The sequence below is a fragment of the Macaca fascicularis genome, chromosome 14 (genome assembly GCF_037993035.2).
Source record: "Macaca fascicularis isolate 582-1 chromosome 14, T2T-MFA8v1.1".
Classification (NCBI taxonomy): domain Eukaryota; kingdom Metazoa; phylum Chordata; class Mammalia; order Primates; family Cercopithecidae; genus Macaca; species Macaca fascicularis.
Window position 1 is genome coordinate 115,934,129 of NC_088388.1, and position 13,010 is coordinate 115,947,138.

The following is a 13,010-nucleotide window of genomic DNA, read 5'->3' on the forward strand; positions in this document are numbered from 1 at the left end:
GAGTTCAGAAATGTACCTAAGTATCTATGGGGGTTTTGTAAATGATATAGTTGCTTTTTAAATCAAGGAGGAAAAGAGCAATTATGCAATTAATTGTGTCAGGAGAAGCCAGAGACCTGGAGAAAAACCTAGACTCATTTATTCAATAAATGGAGGGCCTATTACAAGGCAAGCACTGTGCTAGACACTGAAAATGACAGCAAGGGGATAAAAAACAACACAATCCATGGCCCTCATGGGACTTACAGTCAAGTAGGAGGAAGCCATTAATAATCACAAAAATAAATGTAACTTTACATCTCCAATAAATTCTACAACTCATCCCTATCTCATTTGGTTTATATCAAAATGCATTTCAATGAAGCAAAGATTTACATTTAAAAACAAAACCATAAAAGTAGTTGAAAAAAACATGGGTAAATATTTTTATATAATTAGAATTTTAAAAACCAAGCCATAAAGAGAAAAAAAAAAACCAGAAAAATCCGACTATAAAAATAAAAGCATTTTCATTTTATATTAGACACACACACAAAGTCAAAAGACAAAGAAAAATATAAGTAATATATTTTATAAGGTAACTAATTTCCCTAATATTAAAAAGCTATTACAGGCCAGGCACAGCAGCTCCTGCCTGTAATCCCAGCACTTTGGGAGGTTGAGACACGAGAACCACTTGAGCTTGGGAGGCAGAGGTTGCAGTGAGCCAAGATTGCACTACTGTACTCCAGCCTGGGCGAAAGAGTGAGACTCCATCTCAATCTTTTTAAGACATTAATACTGGCCGGGCGCGGTGGCTCAAGCCTGTAATCCCAGCACTTTGGGAGGCCGAGACAGGCGGATCACGAGGTCAGGAGATCAAGACCATCCCGGCTAACATGGTGAAACCCCGTCTCTACTAAAAAATAGAAAAAACTAGCCGGGCGAGGTGGCGGGCGCCTGTAGTCCCAGCTACTCGGGAGGCTGAGGCAGAACAGCGTGAACCCGGGAGGCGGAGCTTGCAGTGAGCTGAGATCCGGCCACTGCACTCCAGCCTGGGCGACAAAGCGAGACTCCGTCTCAAAAAAAAAAAAAAAGACATTAATACTAATAATAAAGTTATGACAACTGATGAATAAGAAAAAGCCAAAAGCCCAATAGAAAAGCAGAAAAGCAGAAAGACAACCAACAGACAAATTAAATGATGCTCAAATGCACTAATAAGTAACTACAAATTAAAATGACATTTTTTTCACCTGACAGATTAATTCCCTAAAAAGGCTATTTGCCAGGGTTAAAAATAACAGAAAAATCACTGTGATACACTCTCAAGCTGAGTCAACCGGCATGGCCTTACTTGGAGGGTGACGTGGAAACATCTACATGATTTTAAGCACTCATCCTTTGATCCAGGCATTCCACTTCTAGTAAATTATTCTATACGATTACCAAGAAAATGAAGACTCCGACTTTAAAAGAAGATCAGGGCCGGGCGCAGTGGCTCAAGCCTGTAATCCCAGCACTTTGGGAGGCCGAGACGGGCGGATCACGAGGTCGGGAGATCGAGACCATCCTGGCTAACATGGTGAAACCCCGTCTCTACTAAAAAATACAAAAAAAAACTAGCCGGGCGAGGTGGCGGGCGCCTGTAGTCCCAGCTACTGGGGAGGCTGAGGCAGGAGAATGGCGGGAACCCGGGGGGCGGAGCTTGCAGTGAGCTGAGATCCGGACACTGCACTCCAGCCTGGGCGGCAGAGCGAGACTCCGTCTCAAAAAAATAAATAAATAAAAGAAGATCAAAACATTGTACATATCATGATAGAAAAGAATATATAATTTTTGGCACGTTGACTCTAGGTCACACTAAATAAAACTCTTGTATTTTTTAAAATAAGTCTATGTCTTTTGAATAGTAAATACTGCAATAGCAAATAAATGGAATAGAAAAAAAACACTAGCACAAGTGTGCAAATATAAATGTGCAGAAACAACTTAACGTAAAATTTGTAATTAAAACAATAAAATCTGGGCCGGGCATGGTGGCTCACACCTGTAATCTCAGCACTTTGGGAGGCTCAGGCAGGCGGATCACTCGAGATCAGGAGTTCGCGACCAGCCAGGCCAACATGGTGAAACCCCGTCTCTACTAAAAATACAAAAATTAGCTGGGTGTGATGGCGCGCACCTGTAATCCCAGCTACTTGGGAGGCTGAAGTGGGCGAATCACTTGAATCTGGGAGGCAGAAGTTGCAGTGAGCCAAGACCATGCCATTTCACTCCAGCATGGGTGACAGAGAGAAACTCTGTCTCAAAAAAACAAAATAAAATCTAGAAACAACCCTAAAATCTATCAATAGGCTACTATGTAAACTATATTATATCCATAAAATAGAATACTCTGCAGCCATTAAAATGATTGAGACGAGGACAAAGTGTACTGACATGGAATAATGTTGGAGACATTAAATGACAAAACAAGTAGCAAACTAGATTGTAGTATGTTCCCTTTTTTAATTTAAACAAAATGTTACCATGTGAATGGGAAAAATCTGGTTATAAATACTTAACAATGTTTTCTCTGGAGAGACGAGGAACTTTCACTTTCTTTGTTATACATTTTGTAAGGTTTTATTATTTTGTAAGACATATGTATTAAAGAGGCAGATACATAGACAGATGTTTTTAAAGTCTTTGAGGTTAAAGGCCGGGCGTGGTGGCTCATGCCTGTAATCCCAGCACTTTGGGAGGCCAAGGCAGGCAGATCACGAGGTCAGGAGATCGAGACCATCCTGGCTAACACAGTCAAACCCTGTCTCTATTAAAAATTACAAAAAATTAGCTGGGCGTGGTGGCGGGCGCCTATAGTCCCAGCTACTCGGGAGGCTGAGGCGGGAGAATGGCATGAACCTGGGAGGCGGGGTTTGCAGTGAGCCGAGATCATGCCACTGCACTCCAGCCTGGGCTACAGAGTGAGACTCTGTCTCAAATAAATAAATAAATAAATAAAAATAAAGTCTTTGAGGCTAGAAAACGTCCTGGGAAAGGGAGAGCTATAAGAAAATTGGAGAAAGTACAGAATCAGCACAGAGGAAAATAATCTCAATAAAACATATAGTTTCAGAGTTAAAATAACTATATAAATTAAGAAACTAGAGAATCAAAATTAAAGACATTTGTGCTGCAAAAAACACTACCAAGAAACTGAAAAGACAACCCACAGAATGGCAGAAAATATTTGTAAATCATGTATCTGATAAGGAATTTCTATCCCAAACATAAAGAACTCTTACAACTCAACAATAAAAAGATAATCCAATTCAAAAACAGGCAAAGGATGTGAACAGACATTTCTCCAAAGGAAATATACAAATGATCAACTGGCACATGAAATGATGCTCACTACCGTTGTTCATTAGGGAAATGTAAATCAAAACCACAATGAAATACTTCTCCACATCCACTAGGATGGCTAAAATTAAAAAAAAGAAAATAAGTTTTGGATGTAGACAAAACAGAAACCCTCATACATTGCAGGTAAGACTATAAAATGGGGCAGCTACTTTGGAAAACAGTTTGGCAGTTGCCCAAAAAGTTAAACAAGGAGTCACCACGTGACCAAGCAATTCCACTCCTAGGTATATACCCAAGAAAATATGAAAACGTGATCACACAAAAATTTGTACACAGACGTTCAAGACTATATTATTCATAATAGCCAATAAGTAGAAACAATGTCCACCAATTCAGGAATTGGTTTTTAAAATGTGGCATAGCCATACAACAGAACATTATTCAGCCATAAAAAAAAAAGTGAGATTCCAACATATGCAAGAACATGCATGAATCTTGAAGGCATTACGCCAAGTGAAAGAAATAAAATACAACAGGCCACCCATTGCATAATTCTATTTACATGAAGTGTCCAGACAACGTAAATCTATAAAGATTAATTTGTGGTTGCTTACGGCTGAGAAGAGAGGTTGAAGAAAATAAGCAGTGTCTGCTAATGGGTACAATGTTTCTTTTAAGGATAATGAAAATGTTCTAAAATGTATTGTAGTGATGGTTGCACAGCTCCATGAATACACTTAAAAAAAATTGGGTGAACTGTATGGTCTGTGAAATGTACCTCAATAGAGCAGTTGAAAAATTATAAATTAAAGATAAACTGGAAGCCCCCTGAGGTTAAGTAGTTTGCCCAAAGTCAAACTGCTGGCTAGTAAAAACTGAAACCGGAAACATCCCCTGATTCCCACACCAGTCTCAGTTCATTAACTACAGATTGTCGCAGGCCAACTCTGATGGGCCAAAAAGGTTCCCCAAAGAGCTAGAAAAGCAGAAAGCCTATCCTTATCCTGGTATCAGGATAAGAAAAGGAGGAGAAATTTAGGTAATGCAACTAAATTTTGGTTTTCAAAATTTAATGTGACTCCAAAATGGATTCGTGGCCTAAAAATCTAACAACCATTGATGTAACCTCACTGCTATATGAGGTTGTGACTCGGTGTAACAATACTCCTTTTACTAAGAGCTCAATTAGAGCGGGGCACTGGATGCAGCTGCTGGCTCAAAAGGACGGAGGAAAATGAGATCAGAAGAGGCAGGAGGCTAAAATCACTGGCTACCCTTTGCCATAGTTAAAGGCCAATGAGTAACATGCTTCAATTGAAACAAGTTATTTTATTCCTGAGAATTGTGAAATCCTTTAAAGAGATCCTAAAGTACCATCCCAACCTTTAATTACCTCCCAGAATTACCATACACATGTAAGATATTTAGGTATAATATATGAAAGTGTTGTCTCTGCAGCTGACTTGGACACAAAGATCATTGCCAGAATACAACTACCCCATTTGACCAGTATAACAATATCCCTGTTGATGTAGAAATGGAAAGTAAGCCAAGAACATACAATCACTAAAAACATTATTTTGAGGATTTAAAAAAATGAAGCACGAAAAAAATTCAACTACTGCCGGAACGCTGCTTATGCAATATTAGAACATTCTAACAGAAGGAAAAGACAACAGGAGGCAGGAAGCAGAAAGAGAGAAGAAATCCTGCAGGTGCCCAACTCATCCTAATAAGAAACACACAGCTCTGCTCCTGTCTTCCACAATAAAAACAGTTCTGTTTCTTGTGGCATATGAACCAAGATTGCTTCTGCCAGAAACAAAAAACAACTTACTACATGAAAATGTCAACCTGTTCCATAGAACAATACACTAGCAGTGAACAGATATAAACCTCTCAAACAAGACTTTGGCCAGTTTCTTCACCAAGTTTTTAATACCACTGACTCATTAACAAATTCAGCTTAGTTCATACAAACTCTAACATAAGTGGACAAAAATACCACCTTGAAGTACACACTATAAATAATAAAAGATTCTATAAAATAACTTGTCCTCAAATTTCTAACAGCTTTGACTTCATTATTTTAAATTAATGCAGAAGCTCTCTTAGCCCACCTTCACTCAACCAACCTGCCAAATTAATCAATGCTTTTCCTTGTCTCAGTAAAGCTATCAATGCCCTCAACATGCAAACTGGCTCCAACTAATAGCAGCTGTCTCTTACTCTTAGAAGCTTCTGCTGCTCCCATTGCTCCCATTATTAAGTTTTTTGGTTTTTTGTGGTTTGTTTGAGACAGAGTCTCGCTCTGTAGCCCAGGCTGCAGTATAGTGGCAGGATCTCGGTTCACTGCAACCTCTGCCTCCCAGATTCAAACAATTCTCCTGCCTCAGGCCTCTAGAGTAGCTGGGATTACAGGCATGCACCAACACACCCAGCTAATTTTTGTATTTTTAGTAGAGACAGGGTTTCATCATCTTGGCCAGGCTGGTCTGGAACTCCTGACCTCAGGTGATCCACCCGCCTTAGCCTCCCAAAGTGCTACAATTACAGGCGTGAGCCACCACGCCCAGCCCAGGCTCCCATTATCAAGTTATATTCTTACCAATAATTAATTGTTTTTTCCCCAAACCTATTTATACCAGTTGCTCATTATTACAGTTAGGTAATTTAACTAAATAGAATGTAAACTGAAGAAAAATTAAGGAGAGACGTTTCTATGAAAACTACATCAAATGCTTAAAAAGACATAGTAAATTAGATGTGAATGAGATAAGTATAAAAGACTGAGAGGAAGTCAAAAAAATCAAGAGGGATTCTGTACTAATATTGCTTCACAAATGCCATTAAATTCATGTTCTGCTTTAAAAAGTAAACAAAACTGGAAATTATAGATAATGAATTATAGGTGTATTTAATGGAAACAAAATTAAGGAACTCCAATTAGGGCATACAAAGAAAAAGCCTTGGCCCTGTATCAACAGGTTAACAAAATATTAACCTATATTAACAAACATTAATATTTAATATTAACAAAAAATATTAATGTTTGTTAACATAGGTTAAAATATTTTGATATTAACCTATGTGTTAATCAATCAATCTTTCTTTCTTTCTTTCTTTCTCTCATTTCTCTCTCCTTTCTTTCTTTCCTTTTTAGAGACAGGGTCTCTGTCACACAGGCTGGAATGCAGTGGAGCAAGCATAGTTTACTGCACTGTAATCTGGAATTCTGGGGCTCAAGCAGTCCTCCCACCTCAACCTCCCGAGTAGCTAGAACTACAGTCACTCACCACCATCCACCGCTCATTTATTTTTATTTTTTGGTAGAGATGGGGCCTCACTACTACTGTGTTGCTCAGGCTGGTTTTCAACTGGCCTCAAGCAATCCACCTACCTAGACTTCCCAAAGTGCTAGGATTACAGGCATGAACCACCATACCCAGCCCTGTTTGTTTGTTTGTTTGTTTAAAGAATCCTCTTCTATTTAGAGATGCATGCCAAAATATCTACCGATGAAATGAAAGGATTCTGGGATATGCTTCAAAATCCAGGAAAAAAGGGAGGAAGTGGGAAAGGGTATAAAAGAAAGATTGGCCACAAAATGGCAACTGTTTAAACTAGGCGATAGGCAGATGCGGGTTCATTATATTATTCTCTCTATTTTCACTTATGTTTGAAATTTTCCATAATACATACTTTTTAAAAGATTAATGCATTAGCCAGGCGCAGTGGCTCATGCCTAGCACTTTAGGAGGCCGAGGCAGGCGGATTGCCTGAGCTCAGGAGTTCAAAACCATCCTGGCCAACATGGCGAAACCCCATCTCTAAAAAAATACAAAAATTGGCCAGGCATAGCGTGCACCTATAGTCCCAGCTACTCAGGAGGCTGAGGTAGGAGAATTGCTTGAACCCAGGAGGCAGAGTGTGCAGTGAGCCGAGATCATGCACTGCACCTCAGCCTGGGAGACAGAGCAAGATTCCATCTCTATAAAAAAGAAAAAACAAAAAAAGATTAATGCATGAATGTATATTTCTGATTTCCCTGCCTTATCAGTTTTTCCCCTCAATTAACTAAGCACATCATAACCAAAACTTACTGTATAGGAGGGCTTCTATAGGAGATAAAAGAAAAGCACATAACATCAAATGTCCAAAACACAGATAATTCCACAGCCATAACCCCACAACATACTAAGCACCATATCCCATATGGTCCAATTACCCTTGAAAATCTCGTAACCCATAAAGCACAGTGCACACAGAAAATTCAAACATGATAGAACTGCTGCATTACATATTTATTCATATAACTTTCTCCCTCACAATCTCTTTCACTATCTTTTCACCATTAAAACGAGGGAGGAGCAATTTACAACTTTTATAAATCTCTGAAATTCTCACGCTGGTTTACCAAAAAATAGTTATTTAAAAATCAACGGTAGGCTGGGTGCGGTGGCTCACGCCTGTAATCCCAGCACTTTGGGAGGCCCAGGCGAGCAGATCATGAGGTAAGAGTTCAACACCAGCCTAGCCAACATAGTAAAACCCCGTCTCTACTAAAAATACAAAAAAAATTAGCTGGGTGTGGTGGCACACGCCTGTAGTCCCAGCTACTTGGGAGGCTGAGGCAGGAGAATCTCTTGAACCCAGGAGGCGGAGGCTGCAGTGAGCAGAGACTGCGCCATTGCACTCCAGCCTGGGCGACAGAGTGAGACTCCGTCTCAAAAAAAAAAAAAAAAAAAAAAAATCAATGGCAAGGCCAGGTGCGATGGCAAACTCCTGTAATCCCAGCACTTTGGGATGTCAAGGCAGGTGGATCACAAGGTCAGGAGTTCGAGAGCAGCCAGACTAACATGGTGAAACCTCGTCTCTACTGAAAATACAAAAATTAGCCAGGTCTGGTGGCGCGTGCCTGTAATTCCAGCTACTGAGGAGGCTAAGGCAGGAGAATCACTTGAACCCGAGAGGTGGAGGTTGCAGTGAGCCAAGATCATGCCATTGTACTCCAGCCTGGACCACAGAGTGAGACTCCATCTCAAAAACAAACAAACAAACAAAAATCAATGGTTTGGGTGATCAAGAAAGAGTCTGTTTCTCATTAACCTTTCTTCTTCCCTTCAGCAATTTCTCGTTTGGGTTTTTATCCCTTTATCAAAGATCAGGAGAGAATGATGATTTATAAAAAGCAAATAAAAGGTTAGACTTGGCCGGGAATGATGGCTCACACCTGTAATCCCAACACTCTGAGAGGCTGAGGGGGGGTGAATGACTTGAGGTCAGGAGTTCGAGACCAGCCTGGCCAACATGGTGAAACCCCATCTCTACTAAAAATACAAAAATTAGCCGGGTGTGGCTGGGGGCGCCTGTAATCCCAGCTACTAGGGAGGCTGAGGCAAGAGAATCGCTTGAACCCAGGAGGTGGAGGTTGCAGTGAGCCGAGATCGCACCACTGCACTCCAGCCTGGGCGACAGAGTGAGACTCTGTCTCAAAAAAAAAAAAAAAGGGTTAGACTTACACTTTTTCTTTTCCTTCCTCTTCCAGGTTTGGTACAGGGAAAGACAGATTACACAGCCGATGTAACCTTCTCCTGACTTGTACTACATCTATGGGACTAGGTTTAGAGGTGTAGTAGAGACTTAAAATCCCTACACCCCCAAGCCAACAAAGGTAGATGGGGAGACAGATAAAATAAAGAGAGCCAGTGTGGCTTGCAGTGAGCCAAGCCTGCTCATACACTGCTCAGGAGGTTAACTCTAGTGCAGTCTTTCTGGAAAGCAATGTGGCGATATACATTATTAGGTGATATACAGGCATGTGTTCCCTTTGGCACAGTAATTTCTCTTTCAACAATATATCTGGAGCAAAAAAATCAGAAATACATCAAAGACTTGTGCATAACAATGGTTATCACAGAAAATTTGTAAAGTGAAAAACTAGAAAGAAAATTATAAAAAAGATTCAAAAAATAACAGCAATGTTACGGTAAAGTACACACACATCAAAATTGATACTGGCCAGGCACGATGGCTCACACCTGTAATCCCAACACTTTGGGAAGCCAAAGAGGGAGGATCATTTGAGCCCAGGAGTTCAAGACCAGCCTAGCAACATACAAGACCCCCATCTCTACTACAAATAAAATTTTTAAAAATTAGCTGGGCATGGTGGCATGCACCTGTAGTGGCATGTACCTCCACCCAGGAGGTGGAGACTGCAGTGAGCCATGATCACTTCACTGCACTCCAGCATTAGGTGACAAAGTGAGACCCTATCTCAAAAAAAAAAAAAAAAAAAAAAAAAACAACTAAAATCAATTACTAGCCCAGAAAGGCTGCGAAATCTACTTACTCAGAGATTTGTGAGAAAAAGGTAGAAAATTACTTTTCTTTAACATCTTAACTAAAGATAGGAAATTCCACTAGTAAAAGTCAAAGATGTGTTAAGGATATAAAAACAAACTCAGCTCTTACTTTTTAATTTTTATATTCATGTACTCAATGAATATCTGCAGACATTGCACTAAATATAAGGAATTCAGCAATGAATAACAGACTAAAATTCCTGCCCCCACAGGGTTTACATTAGATTATCACACTGTGCCATCCTAAAGAGCAGTATAAGTTAGGTTAGGTATTTTTCTTTTGTCCTTTTTTTTTTTTTTTGAGAAGCACTCTGGCTCTGTTGCCTAGGCTCATGAGTTCAGTGGCACAATCATAGCTCACTGAAACCTTGACCTCCTGGGCTCAAGTGATGCTCCCACCTCAGCCTCCTGAGTAGCTGGGACCACAGGCATGCACCACCACACCCCTGGTTATTTTTATTATTATTATTTGTAGAGATAAGGTCTCACTATGTTGCCCAGGCTGGTCTCCAACTCTGGGGCTCAAGTGATCCTCCTGCCTCAGCCTCCCAAAGTGCTGGGATTACAGGCATGAACCACTGCATCTGGCCAGCTATTTTCTTTTTTTACTTTTAAGTAAAATTATGCTTGGAAATTTCAAGTATGTCAAAGCACTGTCAGAAAATAAATGGCATCTAGCACTTGAACTAATCCGTAGATGCCCTTAATAAATGTTTATAAGAGTAAGAAACTGGCCAGGCATGGTGGCTCACATCTGTAATCCCAGCACTTTGGGAGGCCGAGACGGGCGGATCACAAGGCCAGGACATCGAGATCATCCTGGCTAACACGGTGAAACCCTTCTACCAAAAATACAAAAAATTAGCCGGGTGTGGCAGTGGGCGCCTGTAGTCCCAGCTACTCAGGAGGCTGAGGCAGGAGAATGTCGTGAACCCGGGAGGCGGAGCTTGCAGTGAGCCGAGATCATGCCACTGCACTCCAGCCTGGGCGACAGAGCAAGACTCCGTCTCAAAAAAAAAACAGTAAGAAACTGTGTGACTCAGGTATTGGGGTAGGAGGAAGACTTCATTTCACTGAATGCTCCTTTGTACCTTTTGAATTTTGGACCATATATCATCCATTTCTATTTCTGATAATTTTGCAAGTTTAATGGACGGATGGATGGATGGATGGATGGATGGATGGATGGATGGATGGATGGAATAAAAAATTTCTTCTCCAAAAAATTCCATCTCAAGAAATGTGGGTAACTAACCTGCATTTTCACACTCAATTCGTCTGGGGGAAGCTATGAAAAGTAAAGTACACTGCTGGTAAACACGCGCTGGAGCTGAAACTAGGCAGAAATTTGATAATTTTTCAGAACTTCCCAATCAAAACCTAAATTTAGTTTAAAATAACTGGCCGAAAGCATCCAACTGAATGAGCTCAGCCCACACAGACAAGCTTCAACAGGCAATGAGTCTGCTTCTCTTTCCGTTTCAACTTCTGGGAAATGTGGCTAAGTATTCACAATCTGATTCCTGCCTCTTTGAAAAGCCTGTCTGAGATAAAATACCATCAGTGTCCAGAGGCTCCTTGTCTACCACGGATCACACACCTGCTAAACACAAATATGCTCCTAACATAACTTAGTGATGGCTCATGCAACAGTTCTGTACTCGCTTCCGCAATTCTATTCTGAACAGATCCAAAAGAAGCCTTTCAAGCTAATTCATTCAAGACTGTTGAGACTTCTCAAAGACATTGCCTACACCATTTATTTAGCAGTGTTTTATTAGATTAGGATAAAAGCCCATTTGAATGTATATAATTTTCATGCTCTTGATGTTATCAGTCATCCACAGGACTGTATGACTATACTGTTATCCCAGAAAGGGACCAAGCTACTCGCTATGAGGAGGAGCCAGGGACTCACCTACCTGATAGGTGAGGTCATTCATCTGGAGAATAGCCATAGCCCACAGACCAGAAACCACAACTATATTAAGAAGAATCCCTTCCTGTGTTTACTTAGGATAATGAAAAAAAAAAAAAAAAAAACAAGAGGAACCCTTAATATAAGTGGTTCTCTTGACCCCCACCTGTGTCATCAAGGTATGTATCTAGATGACCAGTTCTCTTAATGAGTTGTAAGACGTCACCATCCCTGGAAAGTGTTTGTGATTTAGTAAGTGAGGAGCCCACCAAAGAAACATACCCTCAAAGGTAGATCTGACCAGCCCAGCAATACAAATATGTAATTACCAATATTCCCTAGGAGTTGGCTGGATATAATGACATGAGAAAACCACATAAGCCAGACTACTTTTATGGTCTTTGCATGTTGTGTTTACTTCTTTCCCTTTTTATTTTCTTCATATCTCAGTCATGCCAAGGGGCATCTGACCAGCAGATTTACAGGCAAAGCAGTGGACTCATAGGGTACTCAAGGTTACTGGCAAAGGTGACAGAGTGGTATAATGCCAAAGGACAGGTGAAATACAGGGTTGGAATATTTACTCTTCCTCTCTACTCGGAAATGTTTCCTCTCATCATGACATCTTGCTTTTGGTTTGTCTTATAGAAAGGATAAATATCTTAGACTTTAATTGGTATAGGTGTATCTCGCTTACCCAGTAAAAGAGCGAGTGCTCAGAGGGCAAGGGCAATGTTTTCTGTGATTAGAGAAGTCAGAGTAGAATTAAGTAGGAATAGTGATACCTAGATTCTAACTCCAGCTCCCCCACTATCTAGCTATAAGACTCCAGGAAAATGGGAGTGAGGAGAGAGATGAGCCATGAATCTAATGGATAATTGGTCTAAATGACTTTCAAAGTCCCTAAAACCCTGAGATTTTTTTTTTTTTTTTGAGACGGAGTTTCACTCCTGTTGCCCAGGCTGGAGTGCAATGGCTCAATCTCAGCTCACTGCAACCTCCAACTCCCAGGTTCAAGCGATTCTCCTGCCTCAGCCTCCCAAGTAGCTGGGATTACAGGCACACACCACCACGCCTGGCTAATTTTTTGTATTTTTGGTAAAAACAGGGTTTCACCATGTTAGCCAGGCTGGTCTCGAACTCCTGGCCTCAGGTGATCCACCTGCCTCAGCCTCCCTAAGTGCTGGGATTACAGGCGTGAGCCACCACCCCAGGCAAAACCTGAGATTATAAATTCTGTTAAGTCTGTCTTTCCAGACTCTGGAAAAAACAGAACTAGAATAGAACCTCTCTAAGGTCTTTTTCATGCCCAATAAATCAACAAATACTTGTTGGCTGATCATGCTTAATTTATGTACAATTTATGTCGATACTCTTTTACAGTGAGAAAGAAT

The 13,010-nt window shown here is 40.6% G+C and overlaps 1 protein-coding gene across 11 annotated transcripts in view; it reads right to left on the bottom strand.

The window, feature by feature from the left end:
• The window catches only part of SIK3 (SIK family kinase 3), a 257,920-nt gene that overhangs the window by 237,879 nt on the left and 7,031 nt on the right, over positions 1-13,010 (bottom strand). The gene's annotated exons all lie outside the window — the stretch shown is intronic.